The sequence below is a fragment of the Leptodactylus fuscus genome, unplaced genomic scaffold (genome assembly GCF_031893055.1).
Source record: "Leptodactylus fuscus isolate aLepFus1 unplaced genomic scaffold, aLepFus1.hap2 HAP2_SCAFFOLD_776, whole genome shotgun sequence".
Taxonomy (NCBI): Eukaryota; Metazoa; Chordata; class Amphibia; order Anura; family Leptodactylidae; genus Leptodactylus; species Leptodactylus fuscus.
This window is the reverse complement of record NW_027440815.1, coordinates 15,001-27,028: the sequence shown is the minus strand read 5'-3', so window position 1 is coordinate 27,028 and position 12,028 is coordinate 15,001.

Genomic DNA, 12,028 nt, shown 5'->3' with positions numbered 1-12,028 from the left:
ACCGGATGGCAACGGAGAGGCGCGCTCCCCGGCTTGTCCACAAGGCGGCGCCAGCATTCAGGTTGCAGGCTGCATTCTGCTAAAAATCCACCGGATGGCAACGGAGAGCCGCTCTCCCCGGCTCGTCCACAAGGCGGCGCCACTTCCAGGAGACCCAGGGGGGCGAGCCTGAGGCGGCAGGCTGGCCCAGGGTTCCAGGAGAGAGGGAGAGATTGTCCCAGGCGGCTGGGAGAGCCAGGCCTACCCAGGGCTACCCGAGCCTGGGTAATGCCGGAGGCTCAGTCCCTAGCAGGTGGCAGGCTGCATTCTGCTAAGTGTCTACCAAGAGGGCACCACTTCCAGGCAACCCAGGGGGCTAAGCCTGAGGCGGCAGGCAGGCCCAGGGTTCCAGGAGAGAGGGAGAGATTGTCCCAGGCGGCTGGGAAAGCCAGGCCTACCCAGGGCTACCCGAGCCTGGGTAACGCCGGAGGCTAAGTCCCTAGCAGGTGGAAGGCTGCAATCTGCTAAAAATCCACCGGATGGCAACGGAGAGGCGCGCTCCCCGGCTTGTCCACAAGGCGGCGCCAGCATTCAGGTTGCAGGCTGCATTCTGCTAAAAATCCACCGGATGGCAACGGAGAGCCGCTCTCCCCGGCTCGTCCACAAGGCGGCGCCACTTCCAGGAGACCCAGGGGGGCGAGCCTGAGGCGGCAGGCTGGCCCAGGGTTCCAGGAGAGAGGGAGAGATTGTCCCCGGCGGCTGGGAGAGCCAGGCCGACTCAGGGCTCCATAAGCCCGGTAGAAGCTGAAGATTAAGCCCCCAGTCTACCAGCTACCCTCCCTGGAGCTCAGCTTAGGGAGAAGTCTCATTTAGCTGGATAAGTCACATTCGGGCGGACAAGTCACATTTGCCAGCATAAGTCACATTTGGGAGGACAAGTCACATTTCCCAGCATAAGTCACATTTGGGAGGACAAGTCACATTTGCCAGCATAAGTCACATTTGCCAGCATAAGTCACATTTGCCAGCATAAGTCACATTTGCCAGCATAAGTCACATTTGCCAGCATAAGTCACATTTGCCAGCATAAGTCACATTTGCCAGCATAAGTCACATTTGCCAGCATAAGTCACATTTGCCAGCATAAGTCACATTTGGGAGGACAAGTCACATTTCCCAGCATAAGTCACATTTGCCAGCATAAGTCACATTTGCCAGCATAAGTCACATTTGCCAGCATAAGTCACATTTGCCAGCATAAGTCACATTTGCCAGCATAAGTCACATTTGCCAGCATAAGTCACATTTGGGAGGACAAGTCACATTTCCCAGCATAAGTCACATTTGCCAGCATAAGTCACATTTGCCAGCATAAGTCACATTTGCCAGCATAAGTCACATTTGCCAGCATAAGTCACATTTCCAAGCATAAGTCACATTTCCAAGCATAAGTCACAGTTGGACTTAATAGTCGGGCCCAGAGAGATTCCCATGAGTGCTATCTCTGGCAGTGGGCTTAATAGTCGGCCCCGGAGGGTCGGCGGTGGGACTTAATAGTCGGCCCCGGAGGGTCGGCGGTGGGACTTAATAGTCGGCCCCGGAGGGTCGGCGGTGGGACTTAATAGTCGGCCCCGGAGGGTCGGCGGTGGGACTTAATAGTCGGCCCCGGAGGGTCGGCGGTGGGACTTAATAGTCGGCCCCGGAGGGTCGGCGGTGGGACTTAATAGTCGGCCCCGGAGGGTCGGCGGTGGGACTTAATAGTCGGCCCCGGAGGGTCGGCGGTGGGACTTAATAGTCGGCCCCGGAGGGTCGGCGGTGGGACTTAATAGTCGGCCCCGGAGGGTCGGCGGTGGGACTTAATAGTCGGCCCCGGAGGGTCGGCGGTGGGACTTAATAGTCGGCCCCGGAGGGTCGGCGGTGGGACTTAATAGTCGGCCCCGGAGGGTCGGCGGTGGGACTTAATAGTCGGCCCCGGAGGGTCGGCGGTGGGACTTAATAGTCGGCCCCGGAGGGTCGGCGGTGGGACTTAATAGTCGGCCCCGGAGGGTCGGCGGTGGGACTTAATAGTCGGCCCCGGAGGGTCGGCGGTGGGACTTAATAGTCGGCCCCGGAGGGTCGGCGGTGGGACTTAATAGTCGGCCCCGGAGGGTCGGCGGTGGGACTTAATAGTCGGCCCCGGAGGGTCGGCGGTGGGACTTAATAGTCGGCCCCGGAGGGTCGGCGGTGGGACTTAATAGTCGGCCCCGGAGGGTCGGCGGTGGGACTTAATAGTCGGCCCCGGAGGGTCGGCGGTGGGACTTAATAGTCGGCCCCGGAGAGACTTCCAGGGACGGCCGTTTGTCAGGGGGCTTAATGGCGGGGTCCGATCGGCCTCCCGTGGAAGCCTGCCTGGGGGAGCGGTGAGGACTCTTGAGGGCCAGCGGAAGGAAGAGGTGGTGCTGTATTTGACCCCGGCTGCCGGGAGATGGGGAGCTGGAGGGTTGCCCCGAGGCGGGGTCTGCAGGGAGAACCGGGTTCCGGAGCGGGCGGGCCTAGGGGAGGCAAGCCGGGCCGGGGCTCACCCTCCTGGGCAGGGTCCGAGGGGAGCTTCCCCCTGAGAGAACTTCCACTTCCGTAGACACTTTGACAAAAAAAACCCCCCAAAAAAACGGAGCCCCCGAGGAGGCCTTCCTGCGGCGAGCGCCAGGCCGGGCTGGGGCTACCCAAGCCTGGGTACATGCCGGAGGCTGAGTCCCTAACAGGTGGAAGGCTGCATTCTGCTAAGTGTCTACCAGAGGGCGACACTTCCAGGAGACCCAGGGGGCTAAGCCTGAGGCGGCAGGCTGGCCCAGGGTTCCAGGAGAGAGGGAGAGACCGTCCCAGGCGGCTGGGAGAGCCAGGCCTACCCAGGGCTACCCGAGCCGGGGTACATGCCGGAGGCTAAGTCCCTAGCAGGTGGAAGGCTGCATTCTGCTAAGTGTCTACCAGAGGGCGACACTTCCAGGAGACCCAGGGGGCTAAGCCTGAGGCGGCAGGCTGGCCCAGGGTTCCAGGAGGGAGGGAGAGATCGTCCCGGGCGGCTGGGAAAAAAGCCAGGCCGACCCAGGGCTACCCGAGCCTGGGCAAAGCCAGAGGCTAAGTCCCTAGCAGGTGGCAGGCTGCGTTCTGCTAAGTGTCTTCCAGAGGGAGACACTTCCAGGAGACCCAGGGGGCTAAGCCTGAGGGCGGCAGGCCGGCCATGGGTTCCAGGAGGGAGGGAGAGATTGTCCCAGGCGGCTGGGAAAGCCAGGGCTACCCGAGCCTGGGTAACGCCAGAGACTTAGTCCCTAGCAGCTGGCAGGCTGCAATCTGCTAAAAATCCACCGGATGGCAACGGAGAGCCGCAGTCCCCGGCTCGTCCACAAGGCGGCGCCAGCACTCGGGTTGCAGGCTGCATTCTGTTAAAAATCCACCGGATGGCAACGTAGAGCCGCTCTCCCCGGCTCATCCACAAGGCGGCGCCACTTCCAGGCGACCCAGGGGGCTAAGCCTGAGGTGGCAGGCCGGCCCAGGGTTCCAGGAGAGAGGGAGAGATCGTCCCGGGCGGCTGGGAAAAAAGCCAGGCCGACCCAGGGCTACCCAAGCCTGGGTAAAGCCAGAGGCTAAGTCCCTAGCAGGTGGCAGGCTGCGTTCTGCTAAGTGTCTTCCAGAGGGAGACACTTCCAGGAGACCCAGGGGGCTAAGCCTGAGGCGGCAGGCTGGCCCAGGGTTCCAGGAGAGAGGGAGAGACCGTCCCAGGCGGCTGGGAGAGCCAGGCCTACCCAGGGCTACCCGAGCCGGGGTACATGCCGGAGGCTAAGTCCCTAGCAGGTGGAAGGCTGCATTCTGCTAAGTGTCTACCAGAGGGCGACACTTCCAGGAGACCCAGGGGGCTAAGCCTGAGGCGGCAGGCTGGCCCAGGGTTCCAGGAGAGAGGGAGAGACCGTCCCAGGCGGCTGGGAGAGCCAGGCCTACCCAGGGCTACCCGAGCCTGGGTACATGCCGGAGGCTAAGTCCCTAACAGGTGGAAGGCTGCGTTCTGCTAAGTGTCTACCAGAGGGCGACACTTCCAGGAGACCCAGGGGGCTAAGCCTGAGGCGGCAGGCTGGCCATGGGTTCCAGGAGGGAGGGAGAGATGGTCCCAGGCGGCTGGGAAAGCCAGGCCTACCCGAGCCTGGGTAATGCCAGAGGCTAAGTCCCTAGCAGGTGGAAGGCTGCAATCTGCTAAAAATCCACCGGATGGCAACGGAGAGCCGCAGTCCCCGGCTCGTCCACAAGGCGGCGCCAGCACTCGGGTTGCAGGCTGCATTCTGCTAAAAATCCACCGGATGGCAACGGAGAGCCGCTCTCCCCCGCTTGCCCACAAGGCGGCGCCACTTCCAGGCGACCCAGGGGGCTAAGCCTGAGGTGGCAGGCCGGCCCAGGGTTCCAGGAGAGAGGGAGAGATCGTCCCAGGCGGCTGGGACAGCCAGGCCTACCCGAGCCTGGGTAATGCCAGAGGCTAAGTCCCTAGCAGGTGGAAGGCTGCAATCTGCTAAAAATCCACCGGATGGCAACGGAGAGCCGCGGTCCCCGGCTCGTCCACAAGGCGGCGCCAGCACTCGGGTTGCAGGCTGCATTCTGCTAAAAATCCACCGGATGGCAACGGAGAGCCGCTCTCCCCCGCTTGTCCACAAGGCGGCGCCACTTCCAGGCGACCCAGGGGGCTAAGCCTGAGGGCGGCAGGCCGGCCCAGGGTTCCAGGAGAGAGGGAGAGATCGTCCCAGGCGGCTGGGACAGCCAGGCCGACCCGAGCCTGGGTAATGCCAGAGGCTAAGTCCCTAGCAGGTGGAAGGCTGCAATCTGCTAAGTGTCTACCAAGAGGGCACCACTTCCAGGCAACCCAGGGGGCTAAGCCTGAGGCGGCAGGCTGGCCCAGGGTTCCAGGAGAGAGGGAGAGATCGTCCCAGGCGGCTGGGAAAAAAGCCAGGCCGACCCAGGGCTACCCTAGCCTGGGTAAAGCCAGAGGCTAAGTCCCTAGCAGGCGGCAGGCTGCGTTCTGCTAAGTGACTTCCAGAGGGAGACACTTCCAGGAGACCCAGGGGGCTAAGCCTGAGGGCGGCAGGCCGGCCCAGGGTTCCAGGAGAGAGGGAGAGTTCGTCCCAGGCGGCTGGGAAAAAAGCCAGGCCTACCCAGGGCTACCCGAGCCTGGGTACATGCCGGAGGCTAAGTCCCTAGCAGGTGGAAGGCTGCAATCTGCTAAAAATCCACCGGATGGCAACGGAGAGCCGCGGTCCCCGGCTCGTCCACAAGGCGGCGCCAGCACTCGGGTTGCAGGCTGCATTCTGCTAAAAATCCACCGGATGGCAACGGAGAGCCGCTCTCCCCCGCTTGTCCACAAGGCGGCGCCACTTCCAGGCGACCCAGGGGGCTAAGCCTGAGGGCGGCAGGCCGGCCCAGGGTTCCAGGAGAGAGGGAGAGATCGTCCCAGGCGGCTGGGAAAGCCAGGCCTACCCAGGGCTACCCGAGCCTGGGTACATGCCGGAGGCTAAGTCCCTAGCAGGTGGAAGGCTGCATTCTGCTAAGTGTCTACCAGAGGTAGACGCTTCCAGGAAACCCAGGGGGCTAAGCCTGAGGGCGGCAGGCCGGCCATGGGCTCCAGGAGAGAGGGAGAGATTGTCCCAGGCGGCTGGGAAAGCCAGGCCTACCCAGGGCTACCCGAGCCTGGATACATGCCGGAGGCTAAGTCCCTAGCAGGTGGAAGGCTGCATTCTGCTAAAAATCCACCGGATGGCAACGGAGAGCCGCGGTCCCCGGCTCGTCCACAAGGCGGCGCCAGCACTCGGGTTGCAGGCTGCATTCTGCTAAAAATCCACCGGATGGCAACGGAGAGCCGCTCTCCCCGGCTCGTCCACAAGGCGGCGCCACTTCCAGGCGACCCAGGGGGCTAAGCCTGAGGGCGGCAGGCCGGCCCAGGGTTCCAGGAGAGAGGGAGAGATCGTCCCGGGCGGCTGGGAAAAAAGCCAGGCCGACCCAGGGCTACCCTAGCCTGGGTAAAGCCAGAGGCTAAGTCCCTAGCAAGGCGGTAGGCTGCGTTCTGCTAAGTGACTTCCAGAGGGAGACACTTCCAGGAGACCCAGGGGGCTAAGCCTGAGGGCGGCAGGCCGGCCCGGGGTTCCAGGAGAGAGGGAGAGATCGTCCCAGGCGGCTGGGAAAAAAGCCAGGCCGACCCAGGGCCACCCCAGCCTGGGTAAAGCCAGAGGATAAGTCCCTAGCAGGTGGAAAGCTGCAATTTGCTATGGAAAGCTGCAATTTGCTATGGAAAGCTGCAATTTGCTAAAAATCCACCGGATGGCAACGTAGAGCCGCTCTCCCCGGCTCGTCCACAAGGCGGCGCCACTTCCGGGCGACCCAGGGGGCTAAGCCTGAGGGCGGCAGGCCGGCCCAGGGTTCCAGGAGAGAGGGAGAGATCGTCCCGGGCGGCTGGGAAAAAGCCAGGCCGACCCAGGGCTGCCGTTGCCTGGGTAATGCCGGAGGCCGAGTCCCTAGCAGGTGGCAGGCTGCTAGCGTCTACCAGAGGGCGAGATCCCGCCTCCCCGAGCGGCCGGGGAGAGAGGATTTGCAGGAGCTGACAGGCGCGCACGCAGAAGGGAAATCCCCCTTGGCGGCCGGGGGGAGAGACGATTTGCAGGAGCTGACAGGCGCGCACGCGCGCGCGCAGAAGGGAAAGTCCCCGGGCGGCCGCGGGGAGAGAGGAGAGATGATTGGCAGGAGCTGACAGGCGCGCACGCGCAGAAGGGAAGTCACCCTCGGCGGGCGGCGGGAGAGACGATTTGCAGGAGCTGACAGGCGCGCACGCGCAGAAGGGAGAGTCGTCCCCCCCGGGCCGGGGAGAGAGATGATTGGCAGCCGGCGGAGGTAGCTGCCAGGCGGACCAGAAGGAGAACTGCGGCCGCTCCGAGCAGAAGGGAAATCCCCCGGGCCTCCGGGGAGACGAGCGGCCTCTGGCAGGCGCGGCGAGCCGGCGCCGGCGCCGCCATCCCGGGCGAGGCGACGGGCGCCTCCCGCCCGGCGCATATGGCACTTCCGTCGACACTTAGTCAAATTTTCAACTTTCAAAATTCCTCCGGCGGCCGTGTTTCACTCCGGGGAGCGGCGCCCTCACGCCGGCGGCGGCGCGCCTCGGCCGGCACGAAGGGGTACCACCTCGAGTCGGTGTCGGGGGTCCCGCCGTGGAACCGGGCGTCGGACGGCCCCGGAGGAGGCCTCGGAGCCGAAAAGGCACTACCGGAATGAGGTTGAATTTGACGGCCGGATCCGGGCCGGAGTTCCACAAAGTCGGACACTTTGAGTGGTTGGTCTTCATGTAATGGGACAGGTGACACTCTCTCTGTGACCTACTTTTGAACACCCCCGTCAAGAACCGTGTCCGAGACAGCGTGTGCTGTCAATTAGCTTACCAAAAGTCAGAGTACCAGGGCATCGGACACCCGACTCTGACAAAGTCCCAGTGAACTCTGCTGACAGGCCGCCGACGGCGGATCCCTGCGGGGGGGAGGCAGAGCGAGGGCACCGCCCCCCCGGGTTGCGAGACAAGCCTCTTTAGGTCGCGTGGCAAGCCTCGGTTTTCAGGCGGGCGCTTCCCGCCGAGCCAATCGGCACTTTTAGACACTTTTGGGGAAAAAAAAAAGAAAAAGTCAAACTTTGAAAAATAAATAACCAACGAAACACGGACCAATGAGAACCGCTTCCGGCTGGTCGCGGAAGGGAGAGATGATTGGCAGGAGCTGCCCTGCGCGCTAGAATGAGAACTGCGGCCGCTCCGAGCAGAAGGGAAATCCCCCGGGCGGGCCAGGGGAGACGAGCGGCCGCTGGCAGGTACGGCGAGAGGGCGCCGGTGCCGCCATCCCGGGCGAGGCGACGGGCGCCCCCCGCTGAGCCGATCGGCTCTCGGACACTTTGGGGAAAAAAATAAAAAATAAAAAAGGCAAACTTTGAAATAAAACCCCACGAAACACGGACCTCGGTGAGATCCCCCGGGCGGCCGGGGAGAGATGATTGGCAGGAGCTGCCAGGCGCGCAGAAGGGAAGTCCCCCTGTGCGGCCGGGGAGAGATGATTGGCAGCAGGCGGAGGCAGCCGCCAGGCGGACCAGAAGGAGAACTGCGGCCGCTCCGAGCAGAAGGGAAATCCCCCGGCGCGGGCCAGGGGAGACGAGCGGCCGCTGGCAGGTACGGCGAGAGGGCGCCGGTGCCGCCATCCCGGGGGAGGCGACGGGCGCCTCCCGCCGAGCCGATCGGCACTTTTAGACACTTTGGGGGAAAAAGACCGACATTTTAATAAACCCCATACAACACGGACCAGTGAGAACTGCAGCCGGCCGGCCGGCCGGCCGGCGCAGAAGGGAGGTCCCCCGGGAGGGCCGGGGGAGAGATGATTGGCAGGCGGAGGTAGCTGCCAGGCGCGCGCAGAAGGGAAGTTCCCCCGGGCGGCCGGGGGGAGAGAGAGAGAGAGATGATTGGCAGCCGGCGGAGGTAGCTGCCAGGCGGACCAGAACGAGAACTGCGGCCGCTCGGAGCGGAAGGGGAAGTCTGAGGCGGCAGGCCGGCCCAGGGTTCATGGAGAGAGGGAGAGATTGTCCCAGGCGGCTGGGAAAAAAGCCAGGCCGACCCAGGGCCACCCCAGCCTGGGTAAAGCCAGAGGATAAGTCCCTAGCAGGCGGCAGGCTGCGTTCTGCTAAGTGTCTACCGAGAGGGCACCACTTCCAGGCAACCCAGGGGGCTAAGCCTGAGGCGGCAGGCTGGCCCAGGGTTCCAGGAGAAGAGGGAGAGATCGTCCCAGGCGGCTGGGAAAGCCAGGCCTACCCAGGGCTACCCGAGCCTGGGCACATGCCGGAGGCTAAGTCCCTAGCAGGTGGAAGGCTGCAATCTGCTAAAAATCCACCGGATGGCAACGGAGAGCCGCAGTCCCCGGCTCGTCCACAAGGCGGCGCCAGCACTCGGGTTGCAGGCTGCATTCTGCTAAAAATCCACCGGATGGCAACGGAGAGCCGCTCTCCCCGGCTCGTCCACAAGGCGGCGCCACTTCCAGGCGACCCAGGGGGCTAAGCCTGAGGCGGCAGGCCGGCCCAGGGTTCCAGGAGAGAGAGGGAGAGATCGTCCCAGGCGGCTGGGAAAGCCAGGCCGACCCAGGGCTACCCGAGCCTGGGTAAAGCCAGAGGCTAAGTCCCTAGCAGGTGGCAGGCTGCATGCTGCCAAGTGTCTACCGAGAGGGCACCACTTCCAGGCGACCCAGGGGGCTAAGCCTGAGGCGGCAGGCTGGCCCAGGGTTCCAGGAGAGAGGGAGAGATTGTCCCAGGCGGCTGGGAAAGCCAGGGCTACCCGAGCCTGGGTACATGCCGGAGGCTGAGTCCCTAGCAGGCGGCAGGCTGAATTCTGCTAAGTGTCTACCAGAGGGCGACACTTCCAGGAGACCCAGGGGGCTAAGCCTGAGGCGGCAGGCTGGCCCAGGGTTCCAGGAGAGAGGGAGAGATTGACCCAGGCGGCTGGGAAAGCCAGGCCTACCCAGGGCCACCCGAGCCTGGGTACATGCCGGAGGCTAAGTCCCTAGCAGGTGGAAGGCTGCAATTTGCTATGGAAAGCTGCAATTTGCTAAAAATCCACCGGATGGCAACGGAGAGCGGCTCTCCCCGGCTCGTCCACAAGGCGGCGCCACTTCCAGGCGACCCAGGGGGCTAAGCCTGAGGCGGCAGGCCGGCCCAGGGTTCCAGGAGAGAGGGAGAGATTGTCCCAGGCGGCTGGGAAAGCCAGGCCGACCCAGGGCTACCCGAGCCTGGGTAAAGCCAGAGGCTAAGTCCCTAGCAGGTGGCAGGCTGCATTCTGCTAAGTGTCTACCAAGAGGGCACCACTTCCAGGCAACCCAGGGGGCTAAGCCTGAGGCGGCAGGCTGGCCCAGGGTTCCAGGAGAAGAAGGAGAGATCGTCCCAGGCGGCTGGGAAAGCCAGGCCTACCCAGGGCTACCCGAGCCTGGGTACATGCCGGAGGCTAAGTCCCTAGCAGGTGGAAGGCTGCAATTTGCTATGGAAAGCTGCAATTTGCTAAAAATCCACCGGATGGCAACGGAGAGCGGCTCTCCCCGGCTCGTCCACAAGGCGGCGCCACTTCCAGGCGACCCAGGGGGCTAAGCCTGAGGCGGCAGGCCGGCCCAGGGTTCCAGGAGAGAGGGAGAGATTGTCCCAGGCGGCTGGGAAAGCCAGGCCGACCCAGGGCTACCCGAGCCTGGGTAAAGCCAGAGGCTAAGTCCCTAGCAGGTGGCAGGCTGCATTCTGCTAAGTGTCTACCAAGAGGGCACCACTTCCAGGCGACCCAGGGGGCTAAGCCTGAGGCGGCAGGCTGGCCCAGGGTTCCAGGAGAGAGGGAGAGATTTGTCCCAGGCGGCTGGGAAAGCCAGGCCTACCCAGGGCTACCAGAGCCTGGGTACATGCCGGAGGCTAAGTCCCTAGCAGGTGGAAGGCTGCAATTTGCTATGGAAAGCTGCAATTTGCTAAAAATCCACCGGATGGCAACGGAGAGCGGCTCTCCCCGGCTCGTCCACAAGGCGGCGCCACTTCCAGGCGACCCAGGGGGCTAAGCCTGAGGCGGCAGGCCGGCCCAGGGTTCCAGGACAGAGGGAGAGATCGTCCCAGGCGGCTGGGAAAAGCCAGGCCGACCCAGGGCTGCCGGAGCCTGGGTAATGCCAGAGGCCGAGTCCCTAGCAGGTGGCAGGCTGCTAGCGTCTACCAGAGGGCGAGATCCCGCCTCCCCGAGCGGCCGGGGAGAGAGGATTTGCAGGAGCTGACAGGCGCGCAGAAGGGAAATCCGGAGAGATGATTGGCAGCCGGCGGAGGCAGCCGCCAGGCGGACCGGAAGGAGAACTGCGGCCGCTGGGAGCGGAAGGGAAATCCCCCGGGCGTCCGGGGAGACTAGCGGCCGCGGCAGGCGCGGCGACCCGGCGCCGGTGCCGCCATCCCGGGCGAGGCGACGGGCGCCTCCCCGCCGGCGCGGTTGGCACTTCCGTCGACACTTTGCCAAATTTTCAACTTTCAAAATTCCTCCGGCGGCCGTTTTTCACACCGGGGAGCGGCGTCCTCACGCCGGCGGCGGCGCACCTCGGCCGGCAAAAAGGGGTACCTCCTCGAGTCGGTGTCGGGGGTCCCGCCGTGGAACCGGGCGTCGGACGGCCCCGGAGGAGGCCTCGGAGCGGAAAAGGCACTACCGGAATGAGATTGAATTTGACGGCCGGATCCGGGCCGGAGTTCCACAAAGTCGGACACTTTGAGTGGTTGGTCTTCATGTAATGGGACAGGTGACACTCTCTCTGTGACCTACTTTTGAACACCCCCGTCAAGAACCGTGTCCGAGACAGCGAGTCCTGTCAATTAGCTTACCAAAAGTCAGAGTACCAGGGGATCGGACACCCGACTCTGACAAAGTCCCAGTGAACTCTGCTCACAGGCCGCCGACGGCGGATCCCCGCGGGGGGGAGGCAGAGCGAGGGCACCGCCCCCCCGGGTTGCGTGACAAGCCTCTTCAGGTCGCGTGGCAAGCCGCAGTTTTCAGGCGGGCGCCTCCCGCCGAGCCGATCGGCACTTAGACGCTTTGGGGGAAAAAAAGGTCAAACGCACAAAAAAAAAACCCCATAAAACACGGACCATAAGAGATCCCCCGGGCGGCCGGGGAGAGATGATTGGCAGGAGCTGACAGGCGCGCAGAAGGGAAATCCCCCGAGCGGCCGCTGGCAGGCACGGCGACCCGGCGCCGGTGCCGCCATCCCGGGCGAGGCGACGGGCGCCCCCCGCTGAGCCGATCGGCTCTTAGACACTTTGGGGAAAAAAAAGACAAACTTTGAAATAAAACCCCACGAAACACGGACCTTAACGAGATCCCCCGGGCGGCCGGGGAGAGATGATTGGCAGGAGCTGCCAGGCGCGCAGAAGGGAAATCCCCCTTGGCGGCCGGGGAGAGATGATTGGCAGGAGCTGACAGGCGCGCAGAAGGGAAATCCCCCGGGCGGCCGGGGAGAGATGATTGGCAGCC